Source organism: Myxocyprinus asiaticus, chromosome 11 (genome assembly GCF_019703515.2).
Source record: "Myxocyprinus asiaticus isolate MX2 ecotype Aquarium Trade chromosome 11, UBuf_Myxa_2, whole genome shotgun sequence".
Lineage (NCBI taxonomy): Eukaryota > Metazoa > Chordata > Actinopteri > Cypriniformes > Catostomidae > Myxocyprinus > Myxocyprinus asiaticus.
The window spans coordinates 13,382,110-13,398,056 of NC_059354.1; the positions used below are offsets into that span (position 1 = coordinate 13,382,110).

A 15,947-nucleotide genomic window follows, 5' to 3' on the forward strand; every position below is an offset into this window, starting at 1 on the left:
GCAGGTGCCAAATCCTGCTGGAATATGAAATCAGCATCTTTAAAAAGCTGGTCAGCAGAAGTGCTCCAAAAGTTCTTCCAGTTCTTCTCCTTAGCCCAGGTAAGACGCCTCTGACGTTGTCTGTGGTTCAGGAGTGGCTTAACAAGAGGAATACGACAACTGTAGACAAATTCCTTGACACGTCTGTGTGTGGTGGCTCTTGATGCCTTGACCCCAGCCTCAGTCCATTCCTTGTGAAGTTCACCCAAATTCATGAATCGATTTTGCTTGACAATCCTCATAAGGCTGCAGTTCTCTCGGTTGGTTATGCATCTTTTTCTTCCACACTTTTTCCTTCCACTCAACTGTCTGTTAACATGCTTGGATACAGCACTCTGTGAACAGCCAGCTTCTTTGGCAATGAATGTTTGTGGCTTACCCTCCTTGTGAAGGGTGTCAATGATTGTCTTCTGGACAACTGTCAGATCAGCAGTCTTCCCCATGATTGTGTAGCCTAGTGAACCAAACTGAGAGACCATTTTGAAGGCTCAGGAAACCTTTGCAGGTGTTTTGAGATGATTAGCTGATTGGCATGTCACCATATTCTAATTTTTTTGAGATAGTGAATTGGTGGGTTTTTGTTAAATGTGAGCCAAAATCATCACAATTAAAAGAACCAAAGACTTAAACTACTTCAGTCTGTGTGCATTGAATTTATTTAATACACGAGTTTCACAATTTGAGTGGAATTACTGAAATAAATGAACTTTTCCACAACATTCTAATTTATTGAGATGCACCTGTATTACAAGGATTGTATATTTCCAGACCACAGTTTGAGACAAATAATGTGCAGCAGTCTTCTCAGTGATAACCCACTGTCAAATTCCACTGCCTCATTTGTCACCATGTGGTTTTGGTAAAAGCTTGACACTGCATAATCAAGATGTGTGATTGTCTGTCTTAGCGTGTGTGAGTTTGTATGTTAAGTGGGAGTTACTTCCTGTCTGTGGGTCTGATTGGCCTTCTGCACACAGCAGAATGAGTTTGAGGAGGCGGTAAAAGGGAGGAATGTGGCTACTGGCTGCAACAAAGACACAGACTCTGTTCCAAAACACAGTGAGCTACCTTGTTGTCTCATCCATGAGGTCATTGCATATTGAGTTCATTTGATCTAACATTTAATAGTTTCAAATGTTTTAAATTTATGAAGCTAATGAGAATCCTTGAAATTATCACATTTATTTTAAGACAAAATACTTAGTTATCATTTTCAGTTTTGTTCAAGGTAATTTAATCAAAAGTTTTTCATTAACTGTCCAACAAGTGAAAGGATAGTATTTGGGTCAAAAAGCCCCCTTGTGCCAGGTGCTTGGGGCCCCCCATATCAAGAACCATTCTTAAGTGCGGGCAGGGCCGCTGATAAGGAGGGGACAACTGGACCTTTTGTCCCGGGCCAGGGCTTGAGGGGGGCCCGTCTGTACTGGAGGGGGCCCACAGAAAGGCTGTTCCATATTGTATAGTGCATCTAAACACATTCAATGGGACAACTGACTGGAGGAGGGCCTGCTGAATACGTTTTGTACCTGGCCCAAGAATTTCTAACTGCAGCCCTGAGTGTGGGGAATAGATTTGTTATGAAGAATGTTCAAAGTGGGCTTACAATGACTGACTTTTCAGTATACATGTTATGCTGCCTTTGAATGTGGCCAGAAGGGGGCATCTGAGAAGACAGCACAATTACGCTGCCTAACTTTTGGAACATCTTTCGCGTTGGAACAGCCTTTGTGTCTATTTTACCTTAAAATAGTATCTTATTTAAATAGTTTAGTTGGAATTTAGCCTTGAAAGTCCCATAGAAGTCTTGCAAACACAAATCCACACCACTAAAGGAAATAAACAACAGAGGTGTAAAGGACAAGGTTAAGGGTCATTGTATAGAAAGGTTAGCCTGTAGACATCAGATAAACACAACCCAGGCTGGACATGCCCCTGAGAGGTCATGTGACAGCTGAAAATCTGGCCCGGCTGGAATGGGATGTTCTAGGGTTGAGAATCATGTTTTCAAATTAATCCTCCTTGAATCATCCCAGAATGTGCTCTTCATAAAAGGTGCTTGACTACACGATGGAATGTGTTGCTGATTTCATGTTAATATGCTAGAGGATTTATGTCCCACATAAATACCCAGACAAGCAAAAATGCCTCTTAGAGACACTCTGCAGCTTTTAGAGGTTCCTTGTGGACACCGCTGCAGCTGTTGACAGTCTTTGTGCCCTTGTCACTTTTTACAGTTTTGGATGGCATCCTAATGAAGTAATGACATGGTTCATTGAGAATTCTGTGTCCTCATTTTAGGCAAAGCTGGTTGATGTGTCCGTGATCATCTTTAAGCACTCAGTGTTAAGAAATACTGCAAGTACAAAGCGATCTGACTACGCAGATTGGTCTCTCTCTGTTTTCTTTCTTTATACATTCCAATATGTATTCTATCAATCGACTTTACCACTTTTGGAAAGAAAATAAATACAGCGAATAATTAAATTGTTTAAAAATAGAGAAGTTGCATCAGCATTTATTAAAGGTCGCCTAAAAGTTCATTACGGTAAATGAGAAATTATGTGAAGCCACTTTCTCACACTCTCATAAAAACATGCCTGGGAATTATTACATCCTAAGTTTCCCATTTTAACAGAAATTGGATCATTTTGTATTTAGAAAATCCATCTCTTGGCTATAGTTAGCCTATAACTAAACTGCATAGAAGTACCAATACTGCAAAAGGCTGGATTACACTACACAGCTTTAACACAGATTTCAGCATTGATTTGCAGTTGGGCAAATGTGGTGTCATCGATGCTTTTTAGCTCCAATATGCAGATTTTGGGACAGTCAGCTTTTTGACAGATTTCACAACAAATTGCACAGTGGATGATGGGAAATGTAAGCGCAGCGTAGTTCTAGCGGGAAGACTCACAGTTGTACATCATCGCACCATTAGCTAGGTTACTCCTAGCCAGTCATGTGTCAGCCATCACTTTATAAGCTTGCTCACAATCTATCACATTGCTGTTTCAGTTTGCCAACACGGCAACCTCTGCCACCAGTTGAATCCCGTCCTGCACGGGGTTAGGGTCCTCTCCTCCTGCCTCCTATCTCAGGCAGGATATGACGGTTCCGAGTACAACTTATCAGGACCGCCAGACGGGGCTTACGCCAAAGAGAGAAGTTACATTTCTGCTTTTTATATTCATCAAATAAATGCCATCTTAAATTTTACTCGAGTCTGCGAGTCTTCCTGATAGAACTGACTCCGATTTCTTACCCTCCGATTATGATTCCATCTAGTCTGAGGGTTTTTTGAGCAGTCTATCTACCACTACGTTTTGTCACATTGTATCTTGCATGCATCTATAAAGAGAACAGTCAAAAACACTGTCATCTCTCTTAAATGTAGCATTGGAAATTCTGATTCATCCTAGCAATGATGAGGGGCTTTTTTTTTTAATGAGTGGCATATTAAAATAAGTCGATTCAAAAAACTATTCATCGGTCTTCTGTTTTATAGCAAAACATTTAGTTAAATATGAAATATTTCTTCAAATACTGCTGGATACACCCTTAACTGAGCCAAAACAGTTACAGAAATTAGGGTGTATTCTATTTTTTGTAGTGTAAATATAGTATTTGTTAAAATGTATAATTACTACCATATTTAAAATTGTAAGTTCATTCAGCCAGAAAAATACAGCTCTAAAATATTTTATAATCAGATTGTTTTATATTAAAAAATATATGGTCCCCTTAAGTAACTTTAATGTAGTTTGCTACTTTTTGTTAGTAGCTTGTAGTGTAGCAAACTACTTTTTCAAAAGAGTAGCTTGACTTTACTTTTTAAAGCAATATTCTGGGTTCAATACAAGTTAAGCTCATAGACAGCATTTGTGGCATAATGTTGATTACCACAAAAAATCACTAAATTATCACACTAAAATCATGTAAGTGCCTCACCGTAACTCAGACTTATTTGTATTTTTTTATTTATTTGTACTTTTTTTTTTTTTAAAGAAAAGTAGGGGCAAGTCAAATGTTTTTTTTTTTTTTTTTTTTTTTTTGGTAATCAATATTATGCCACAAATGCTGTTGTTTGAGCTTAACTTGTATTGATCCCTGAATATTCCTTTAATCTTGAGCTTTTTCTATTGATTTTTCTTGAGTTTTGAGGTTTTTTAATTATTATAAGAAGCTTGTAGGTTAGCAAACTACATTTTCAAAATAGCTTCCCCAACAGTGGTGTGTGTGAGAATGTATATGTTTTGTATGTGCAGTGCACATCTCTTCCCAACCTAAAAGTGAGTTAATATGGAGTCACGCTGTGCTGTGCGTGACCAGAGTTGTGACTTGATCAGTAATTGTCAGACTGCTGGCTCAGTCTTTGACAAGGTCCCCACATCTCTCAAGGTAAGCCCAGAGTAAAGCCTTCACAGAATATATAACACCACCCCGGTTACTGTCCCAACCCTTATTCTTACAAAACTCACGTGAAACTTAATGTGGGAAACAATTTTTTTTTTTTTTTGGAACTGACAGAAGTACAATTCAACTGTCAGCCCTGGGTTTTTAATTCAGCTGAGCACTGGGATATTTTAGTGAGCTAAATGCTTACTACTACAGCACATGTGGTGTGTGTTAAAAAGTGAATGTTTTTGTTGGTGCTGTGAATGCCTGCTGTTTTCAGGACGCCATGTACAGCTCTGTGTGTGTATGCAGCATGGAAGCCACACCGACCTCAAAAAACCTGGGGGCCACTAGCCAAGTTGGCTGTAAAAGTTTTATATCTGTTAATTTTAATTGTTTGCAGTTATTGATGCAGTTACGCAGTTATTGAGCAATGTGTATTCAGTGGAATCTCCAAACTACAAATGCAGGAACTAAGTGCAATGACCTTTGTTTGAGCGCATACACCCACAGATAGCGTAAACACTCCCACCCACGGCCACTTGCGCTTTGCACTGGCACGAAAATCGCAGAATTAGTGCTCTCACATAAATTGGATAAGATGTAGCACATGGTCATAGTGCATAGCGCTGCAATTTGCACACTAACGAAAATAGAGCCCTTAAAGTCAAAGCGTCGTCAGTGTTGTAGATGTAGACCCTGTCCCAAGCAGCACCCTCAGCCCTTGCGGTCCTCCTCGGTGGTTATACTTACTGTATGTACTCACTTATATATGAATTTGCTTATATAGAGGGATTTTACTCCGCATAGAAGCAGCTTCAATATGGCAGATATGTCTTATGTTCAGACAGACTTTTTAATGCTGATGATTTTAATGATGCAGCCTACCGGATTTACTCTTTAGAACTGACGGAAATCTAGAAACATGAACAGAAAACATTTCAGCACCGAATAGAAATAAAAAATGATAAAGAGAAAAGCACTGAAGAGAGGGCTAATTTTCCCAATATACAGTATTATAACTGTATCTCTCTGCAAGATGTCATCACTTGTGAATGGGGCACCATCTCATCAATTGCAGGGCCCCCCAAGAACTGCAGTACTCTTTGGATTGGGTTACATTTTTGTGGCTGTGTTAGGAGTGAGGTCAGGAGGTCTGTGTTTAGCTATGTGCACCCTGACCACATCCAAGCAATCAAACTTGATACGTCAGGCCAACTGTTACAAATGATCAGAGGTAATACTTTCTCCAAAAACGATCTTTGTGATGTGGCTATTAACTATTTTATGATCTTATGGCTGTCAGTTTTGTTTTCTCTTTTTGTTGGGTTTATTATGAATTGTTTTTAAATGTGAAGTAGATGATACGGTTCATGCATCAGTCCAGTACAAACCATGCACACAAAACACAATGGGGCATTCTGTCGTTGTTGTCTGATGAGGTCATTTCCAGTCTCCACTGGGAGATTCCAAGTGTGTTTAGGATAATGTTGACCCTCTGAAGACGGAATTCATAGCCTGTGACTTCAGACGCTCTCAGTGGCGTGTCCATGTGAACATGATGAAACAATGGAACACTTAACGGCTGTGTGCATGTTTAATGTTGGTGATGTGAGAAAAGACCTTACTGACCGCAGTGATGTAATCCAGGTAGGGGATTACTAAACAGATGTGCACACATGTTAGTTAGCAGCATCATAACAATGCCGCTAATAAGGGACCATGACTTCATCCAAGAATGGATGATCCCACAGCTGAACAGACCGGAATCACCAGATTTCCTTATATTCTCTTGCTATAGAGAGCTTTTACTCAATGCCTGTGCTCTTGAATGCAGTAGTAGATGCAGCTTAGAGTCTTTTGTCAAGTGCTGAGACAAAAGTGCTATTAAATGTGCTACTCCAATGAATAAGGGTTGATCAGGAAAGACATGCTTCCTGTTAATATAGGATGTGGATGTTATACATTCCTGTATTGAACGAGGTGGAAGGAGTGGTAGGAAGCTTCCTTTAGACATTGATAATGCAATACAAATATTGCTTTAACTGAAAAAAAAAACAAGCTAAATTGTAACTGTTTGTCAGTGGATGTACTGTACAATAAATCAGGGATGGGGGTGAATTTGGTTGCATTTAATTGCCTTTGCTGTTCAAGGTGAAAACATACAGTATGTTGACTGCCTGGGTATGCCACTAACCAAAGGGAATTAAAATATTTAAAACCCCCATGAAATCAAAATTGGAGTTTTAGTCCATGTCCATTAGCTTTGAGGCCATCTAAATGCTAGTGTACTCTAGCATTACGTGGTTGACAGACATTTACTTTTTGCAGATCAGTTACAGGTAGACTATACAGTATGGATGACTCCTTGAAACTTTCTGTTTCAATAAGAAATAGCTCTGCACAGAAAAGAAAACGTCCTGGTTACTTTCGTAACCTCCGTTCCCTGATGGAGGGAACGAGACGTTGTGTCGATGTAGTGACACTAGGGGTCGCCCTTGGGAGCCCCAAACACCTCGGATTTTTTAGAAAAGGCCAATTGGAATTGGTGAGTGGAATTTGCATGCCACTCCCCCGGACATACGGGTATAAAAGGAGCTGGCTTGCAACCTCTCATTCATGTTTTGTGCTGAGGAGCCGAGACAGGGTCCCGGCCATTTCAGCAGGTAGTTCAGAGTTGTGGCAGGAGGGACACAATGTCTTGTTCCCTCCATCAGGGAACGGAGGTTACGAAAGTAGCCAGGACAATCCCTATCTGTCACTCACTCGACGTTGTGTCGATGTAGTGACACTAGGGGTCCCTATACGAAACGCCACAACTAGCTGAACTGTGTTACGTGGACTGGCGGTGCGAGACGGGCAAACAATTGCGTGCCTCGTAGCCAGTGCATCTGGCCGTCACGTAACCTCCACCAACGCTCCTATGAGCGTTGTACAGTCCCCCGTACCTCGGGGACAAGTCGACTGCCCAATATGGGGCCATAAATGTCTGTGTCGGGGGGGTGTCCATTCCCAAGGGGAAGACACCGCGGAGACCACATCCTGCCCGAAGGGGAGGCAATTGTGTGGAAATACATCACATGGTCTTACCGAGTCTTGTCGGCAGTGTCGCATGTGGAGAATTCCCCGTGGTAGGTCCTATCCAGAGGGGACAGAGCTCTACAAACACAGCGACCGGTGGTAGAGAGAAACTCTGCCCAAGGAAGACACGGGTTTACCAACAGGGAAACCGTCTCATGGAAGATACATCATATGGGGTTACAAACAGACAACCAGTGCATGTGGAGCACCTACCCCAGTACAGGGCCTAATAGCACACACACTGGGCCGGCATCGTGTTTCTCCACAACCATCGTCATTTAAAAATACGCACTCCATCAGTGCCACTCTTTTAGTAGGGAAAATATACTCTTTTATTGCAAGAATATGTACTCTTTTAGACTGTCGAAGCACCCAGGGGCGTTCTCTGCACTCCACCGGTGCACGAAGGGGAGAAGCCGCTGTAATGCGCTGTAAATCCAACAGCTTTCTTAGAGGTGAATGGAACGGCAGAGGATTCAGCTCGCTGAACACAACCACTCGGCTCCGAAGAAAAAATCTGAATGAGTGGTTGCGAGCCAGCTCCTTTTATACCCGTATGTACGGGGAGTGGCATGCAAATTCCACTCGCCAATTCCCATTGGCCTTTTCTCAAAGATCAGAGATGTTTGGGGCTCCCAAAGCAACCCTTAGTGTCACTACATCGACACAACTTTGAGTGTGTGACAGATAGGGAACTGAGCTCGTCAAGCCATTTCATGGGGTCTTTAATTTATTTAATTAACTTCACTTTTTTGAGCAAGTATCTTCATGCAGCTGACCTATGTGTAATGGATCAAACAAAAACATGGAAAATGGAATGGACTGCCAATATTTTTTTATTTTATCATTATTTCATTCGATTTGAAGGTGGTGGAACACTGTTCCAGGACATTCTGGCCCTATATAATGGGATAGTTCACCCAAAAATGAAAATTATCATCATTTCCTCACCCTCAAGCTATCCCATATGTGTATGACTTTCTTTAGCAGAACACAAACAAAGATTTTTAGAACAATATCTCAGCTCTGTAGGTCCATACAATGCAAATGAATGGTGGTCAGAACTTTGAAGCTCCAAAAAACACAAATGCAGCATAAAAATAATCCATAAAACTCCAGTGATTAAATCCATATCTTCAGAATGGATTTGGTAGGTGTGGGTGAAAAAAAGATAAATATTTAAATCCTTTTTTACTATAAATTCTCCTCCCTGCCCAGTAGGTTGTGATATGCACCTAGAATGTGGATTGCCCAAAATAAAAGAAGAATGTGAAAGTGAAAGTGTAGATTTATAGTAAAAAAAATAAAGGACTTAAATATTGATCTGTTTCTCACCCACACTTATCATATCACTTTTGAAGGCATGGATTTAACCACTGGAGTCGTATGGGTTACTTTTTTGCTGCCTTTATGTGATTTTTTGACCTTCAAAGTTGTAGCCATCAATGCAATTCACTTGCATTGAATTGACCAAAAGAGCTGAGATATTCTTCTAAAAATGTGATCTGCAGAAGAAAGAAATCACACACATCTTGGATCATCATGCATCATTTTTGGGTGAACCATTCCTTTCGCTCCTCAAAACTACCCATATTAGGTGCTTGGCCTAATTTCTCACATTCTAAACTCTGACTGTTACTTTTATTGGCTGTTTTAGCATTTCACACCCTCGGTTTCCACCTAAAATGTTGTATTAAGCTTTGCTTTGCTAATGGAATCTTTAGCAGATCCTTGTTTTATGTGGTAACACCATCTTAACTGCCTCCATATGGTGACTGTAATCTGAGGTCTATTGGCAGGAATGTCATGTTGTAAGGCTTATTTTATTACCCTAATGCAGTAGGTGTGAGATAAAGACTGGACATTCTAATCCCATTTGCAAATGTCAGTTTATTGAACAAATGAAGAGTTAACACATTTATCACTGTGCAATTCTCAGTGTGTTTCTGTCTGAAGGAAGGAAGCCTCCCTAAGCTTTACAGATATGAGAAGCAAGAGAGATTGAATGTTACATTTGGCCAGGCACCAACAGGAAAGCTTTTGTTTGAGTTTTTTTAGAAAACAAAAACAACAACAATACTCTGATTCTTAATTGTCCCACACAATAAGCTACCAAAGTAATCAAGCAATCTTTAAGAGGTTTGAAAGACAGTGCCCTCACACTATAGGAAATAATCATATGACTGTAAGACTAATGCTCTCTCTCATGCTGTACACAACTGACCCCTCATCCATTTCATTAACACTCTCAGAGCAATGTCATCACACAGAGGTCTGACTCATTTAATGTGTACACACTGCACATTAAACTGGGATAGGACACGGTATGCCACCGCAATAGGTCACATAAAAAAAGAAAATTCTGTCATCATTTACTCATCCTCATATAATGACGTTTGGTCTCGAGACACATGAGAACGAATGATGTTTGACGTCAATAATGACAAACCTTATGTGGCATGTCTGAAGTTGTCGCATTTGGTTTAAGAGCAAGACAGTCTGTTCGTCACACAGAGTTACTGTATGGGTTCAGAAGATTTGCAATACAGGGAACAAGGGCCCTGATTTACTAAGATCCCAAATAACGGGTACTAATTTGCTTGTGCAATCTATCAAATTGCGTGTGTGCATCATGGCTGTTTTGCAGCTGATTTACTAAGAAACATTTTGCAATAACTACACAAACACAGTTTGGACACACCCACCAAAAGGAGGCTTTTGCGAGTGGTACTTGCACCAAATTGCACTGACTTACATTACGACTCTCAGTAAATACCATTTTATTTTTATTCAATATGGCATTTATTAATATAAATATGTTTCTTTATGGGATTATACTGTATGATATCATCATAAAATCCCTGCTATTTAAAACGTGTAAGGGTAGTTAATGAGAATACGTGTGTCTACTCTTGAAATGTTTAAAAATGAAGCAGAGCGAATTCATAATTCACAAAGAAGAAAATGATGGACAGTTAACGTTAAAGGGTTAGTTCACCCAAAAATGAAAATTCTCTCATCATCACACACATGCCATCCCAGATGTGAATGACTTTATTTTTTTCAGCAGAATACAAACGATGATTTTTAGAAGAATATCTCAGCTCTGTAGGTCCATACAATGCAATTGGATAGTAATCAGCACTTTAAAGCTCTACAAAAAGTAAAAGTATCTGTTTGACTCCAGTGGTTAAATGAATGTCTTCTAAAGTGATACAGTCACTTTGGGTGAGAAACAGATCAATACATAAGTCCTTTTCACTATAATTGTTTACCTCTGGTCGCTCTCCAATGCGCGTACATTAGGGGAATCAGTTCAAGCTGCCTCTCGAGTGACGTAAGCACACTGGTGCGAACTGACACGATACAACTGGAAGTGCAGCTCAGTTTGTTTACAAGAGAACTCTGTTCTCAAGCTTCATTAGTTTTGCTTTGATCTGAGCATGCCAGCGCGCTTACATCACGCCAGAGGCAGCGTGAATGGATTCCCCTTATGGATGCGCATTGTAAGAACCTACAGAGCTGAGAAATTCTTCCAAAAATCTTTGTTTATGTTCTGCTGAAGAAAGAAAGTCATACAGATCTGGGATGGCATGAGAAAATGATGAGAGAATTTTCATTTTTCGGTGAACTATCCCTTTAAGCTATCGCACCACTGATGTATACTAAAATGAAATCTGAAATGTATTGCCAAACCACAATAATCTTGACCATGGCAAAGTTAGTTGCACTTGAGCGAGAAACGGTAATCTGCATGGGAGAGAACCAGCGCTCACTGTTCGTTTAGTGGAAACAAGATGACACCTGTTTGGCATACCCATGCGGATCGGCTCGCTTTGAGCACCTGCAACAGCACTTAAAATCAGTGGTGAAGGGTGGGTCGGGGTGGGCCTGGGCCCACCAGAATTAGACCCAAGCCTACCCAGAATATTAAAGATTATTCTATGAATTCAAATATACTGTATATTTATGATATATATATATATATAAAATGCATAAATTCTGATTTCTGAAAGTGTGAAAGAACTGTTTGAATGCACCACCTCTCTGTTGTTAAGGAAAATTAAAAACAAATAATAATAATAACCCAAAAGTAATTTCCTGGCTACGCCCTTGCTTAAAATATTTTGCCATTTAAAAACAATGTTTAAAACATTAAAATACAATATAATTTGGACATACATTGTTAGTAGGCTATTTTTCATTTAAACTTATTAAGAGTAGTGTTAACATCAGTTATGTTATCAGTTATGACAGCATGATGCATCGCTCGAATCAGATAAATACCTGCCTTTCATTTGTATAAACTTTCTCTCGCAGTTTCCCTGACTTTCAGGCTTGATAAATCACTTTGCGTGTGCAATTTAATTCATTTGCATCGACACCTGCCTTTATTAAGCACATTTGGAGTCACATTTCTAAATTGCATATTCATGTTGGGGAAACACCAGGTGTAATCCTCAGAAGACTACATAGGTAGATCAACTCGAACCTTTTTTGTGATTGCTATCAAACTTGCACATGTTTCTATACACGCAAACATTTAGTTAATCAGGGCGAAGGTGTGTTGACCACTTTTGGTTGTAATAAACTAAAAACAAAAATAGTTCTGTACATAAATGTTAATTTTTGTTTCACCAGTCAACTGCCATCTGCTTTTATTGCATGTTTATAGATCTTATTTATGACAGAAATTTAATTTACATCTCAATTGGTTTAACTCAGTTTAACTGTACATTTTTAATGTTTATTAACAGGGTCTCTGCTGTGGATTGAATTACCTACAAATAACTGCAGATACTAATATTAAATAGGACAGGCAACATACAGTGGTTATAAAGATATGCTTAAATGTTTTTGACAGTGCAACATTCATGTGACAAATGCTCATACTTCTGCTCAGGCTTCAGGGAACAGAAGCATTAATAAATCAAGAGTAATCTAAGGATAAATTGTGCAAAAAGAACCACTTGTGTGCTCCCAATTAATGCCTTATTGTATTTATTTTTTTACTCAAGGCCAACAAATGGCCTTTAAGTGACTTAGGGCTACAGACTGATAGTGATGCATTATGTTCAGGTTATATCTGAATTCATGCCGAGAGCATTCCTCGAGTCACCAGTTACAATTGACTAGAAATGTTCCCTCTGTTGCATAATGTATATAATATAGATTCTCTTGTACAAATTTTACTGAACAGCTGGTATAACTCTTTTATTCATTCCACTGCAGTATAAAGATAAAAGCCAGCATGACACATGCTGTTTCTCACTCTCACATACATTACACACTACATCTGTCTTCTATACTGTTTAAGCTAAAGAGACCATATACTGGCTTCTCAGTGCTGAAATACACATGGAAGGAAGCCAAACTGACAGAATCCACCCAAACTGTTTGTACCTCAGGGATTTAGGGGCCTAATTTAACACTCCCCTGCTCTTGCTATCCGCACTCATTAAGTTAAAATACTGAGAGACACCTCTAAGTGGCCTCTAAATGCTCCCTCTTAAACACCCTGCATGTTTTAATTGCAGGGGTACTTCCCTCTCCTTCTCCATCTGCTCCATTTGAAAAAAAAAACAAACAAACAAACCAGGATGTCTCTAGACTCGAGAGGCTCTATAGAACACACTCAGTACATACACATGTTGCAGGTTTGGATAATTAGTACATGTATAAGAACTTTAAAAGTTTGAGTTCAGGGGGGCCTGGGTAGCTCAGCAAGTATTGATGCTGACTACCATCCCTGGAGTCGTGAGTTCGAATCCAGGGTGTGCTGAGTGACTCTAGCCAGGTCTCCTAAGCAACCAAATTGGCCCAGTTGCTAGGGAGGGTAGAGTCACATGGGGTAACCTCCTTGTGGTCGCAATTAGTGGTTTTTGCTCTCAATGGGGCGTGTGGTAAGTTGTGTGTGGATCGCAGAAAGTAGCATGAGCCTCCACATGCTGTGAGTCTCCACGGTGTCATGCACAGCGAGCCACGTGATAAGATGCGCGGATTGACTGTCTCAGAAGCAGAGGCAACTGAGACTTGCCACCCAGATTGAGGTGAGTAACCGCGCCACCACGAGGACCTAGTTAGCAGCGGGAATTCGGCATGCCAAATTGGGGAGAAAAGGGGATTAAAAAAAAAAAGCAGTTTGAGTTCAGTCTGACTAGAACAATAATTTGTCTTTTTAAAATGTCATGTAAACGCTTTAGTCTGAATTAAGTCATACTAGTCCAATTTTAGAGAAGTAGACTAACAGTCAACTTTTAATGTGATTATAGCTTGGCTTCGTCCAGCATGTATTCATGTTAATTGGACCACAACTGTGTGCATCTGCACTGTGTGCATGCTCCGGAGGAAAGGTGACCCACGACAATGTATTTAACCTGGCATATTTGTCATCTTTTCAAATATTCGATTACGCATTGTATCATGGAAGAACATGGCTTTGATTGTAACTGCACAAATTTACCCAGTTCAGCAAATTATATAACTATAAGGCTTTGTTCAGAGAGCCAGCAAAAATCTGATGTTTGGCCTGTCCGACACACGTTTAGATGTTTGTCGTCTGACTCTGAACAGAAAATATTTTATTAATATAAAAACGAGGTTTGAAGTCAGTCATATGTGGTTTGAAGTCAGATTACAGTAAAATTTGATATTTTGAAATACTTTTCATTCTGAAAGACTGGATTTCATGTAGCTTTTTTGTGTTTCGGGACATACATAATGTGCAATGGTGTCCAAATTCACTCGTTTTCACTCACTCTTTTCCTATAAAGTTTCCTATGTGACCTTCATGTAGTTTAAGTAAATGAATAAGTGTTTTGGACACACCTTTTAATTTCTGACCCTGGTAGGTTTACTGGATGTTGACTACACTGTCTAAAGAAATTGATCCAATTACATCACTTGCAAAATTACAATGCTGACAGTCATTTCTAAAGCTGGATTTGATAAACAGATCAGAATTGTGTGCAGTGTGACGAAACCTTAGTGTTGTTTATTTGAGAATGACAAATGGTACACATGGCAACTGGCATACAGACAACAAAATAAGATCATTTCAAGTGATTCTTAATTTGTATGCATGCAGATTGAAATGAACAAAATAAAAATTATATCCAAAACATTAGCAAATTAATTACCCCTAAAAGCTAAATAAATTACATTACACTTTAAGAAACAGCCTCCTTTGACACTGAGAGTCAAATATCCCACTTTCTGGGAACTGGCTTTAAACGAGCACAAAAGCAGTGATGAGGACTCAGTCTCTGTTGTGTCTTTCTTTTCATGCTCCTTTCTTCTTTTACGATATCACAGGCACTTTGTTCTGTGAGCACTGCAAGAAGTCCTAGTCAAAACCAGCCAAGAGACGTTTATGTATCCATGAATCCATGTTAGCGTTCACACTCACGATTGCCCAAACGGGCCTCCAAACACAAAATCTATAGATAACACACTCTAAATAGTTCTCTTTGAAAGCAAAGACATTTGAGCACTTCCATTTTTCACATCTATAAAACCATTACTTGTTAAGAGTTTTATCGACACTCTTATCTGCTTTTGCTATTTTTCCGCTCATGTCATGTTTGGGTTTGAGGGAATGCAAGACTGACCCGGGAAGGAATATCAAAACACATTTCAAAGCAGTCCTCCTGCTGTTCTGATGCAGGCTGCAGATTAGCATGCTGTGGTTTGAACTGGGCGATAGCCATCACAGGATCTCTGAGTGCTAAAACATACACTCAATCGATAAAGCAACATATACACATGTGAAGAGATCATGCTACTCATACATGATTTTTTGCTAGGGGTGGGATCTGACCTCAGTCATGCCATGGAGATACAGGAATGTCTGATCCTCAACAGATTTGACTTTGGCCTTTAGAGATCTGATGGTTTTGTCTAACAGGATGGAGCAGGACAGAGAAGGCAGAGAGAGAGAGAGAGAGAGAGAGAGAGAGATGATTTTAAAATCCTCTTTCAAACCCTGAGATTTGTGACGTTCTTTTTAAAGATAGGTTTAAACTGACCTAGTTTTTATGTGAGGTTAATACATAATAGTTTACCTAATGTATCTAATAGTGTTTTAGAACAAAAAACATGGGATTTGTGTCTCTTATGCTTTAAAATAAGTATTAGGACACCAAAGTGTACCCATAAAGTGTTTTTTTGTAAAAAGTGCCTCCTACATTGATGCCTCCTATTTTCCGTGTTTTAAAGGACTGACTGCTGCAACCTGATGGAAAATAAGGAAACCTGTTAAGAAGTAGGTCAGACACTTGATTCCCTTGTAGTAAGGAAGACATTTTTGTTAGCTTGTCTGTAGATTGCCGGAAGAATGTCTCTCATTGGCACAAAATTGCATTAGGGATGTCAGATCGAATGTTTTAGCCAGAGCTCGGTCTGTTCACATACGGCAATGACACCCCAGG

General features: G+C 39.7%; 1 protein-coding gene across 1 annotated transcript in view; it reads left to right on the forward strand.

Annotated features, from left to right (window-relative positions):
* Positions 1–15,947, forward strand: part of LOC127448186 (collagen alpha-1(IV) chain-like) — an 88,432-nt gene that overhangs the window by 27,718 nt on the left and 44,767 nt on the right. The window lies entirely within an intron of this gene.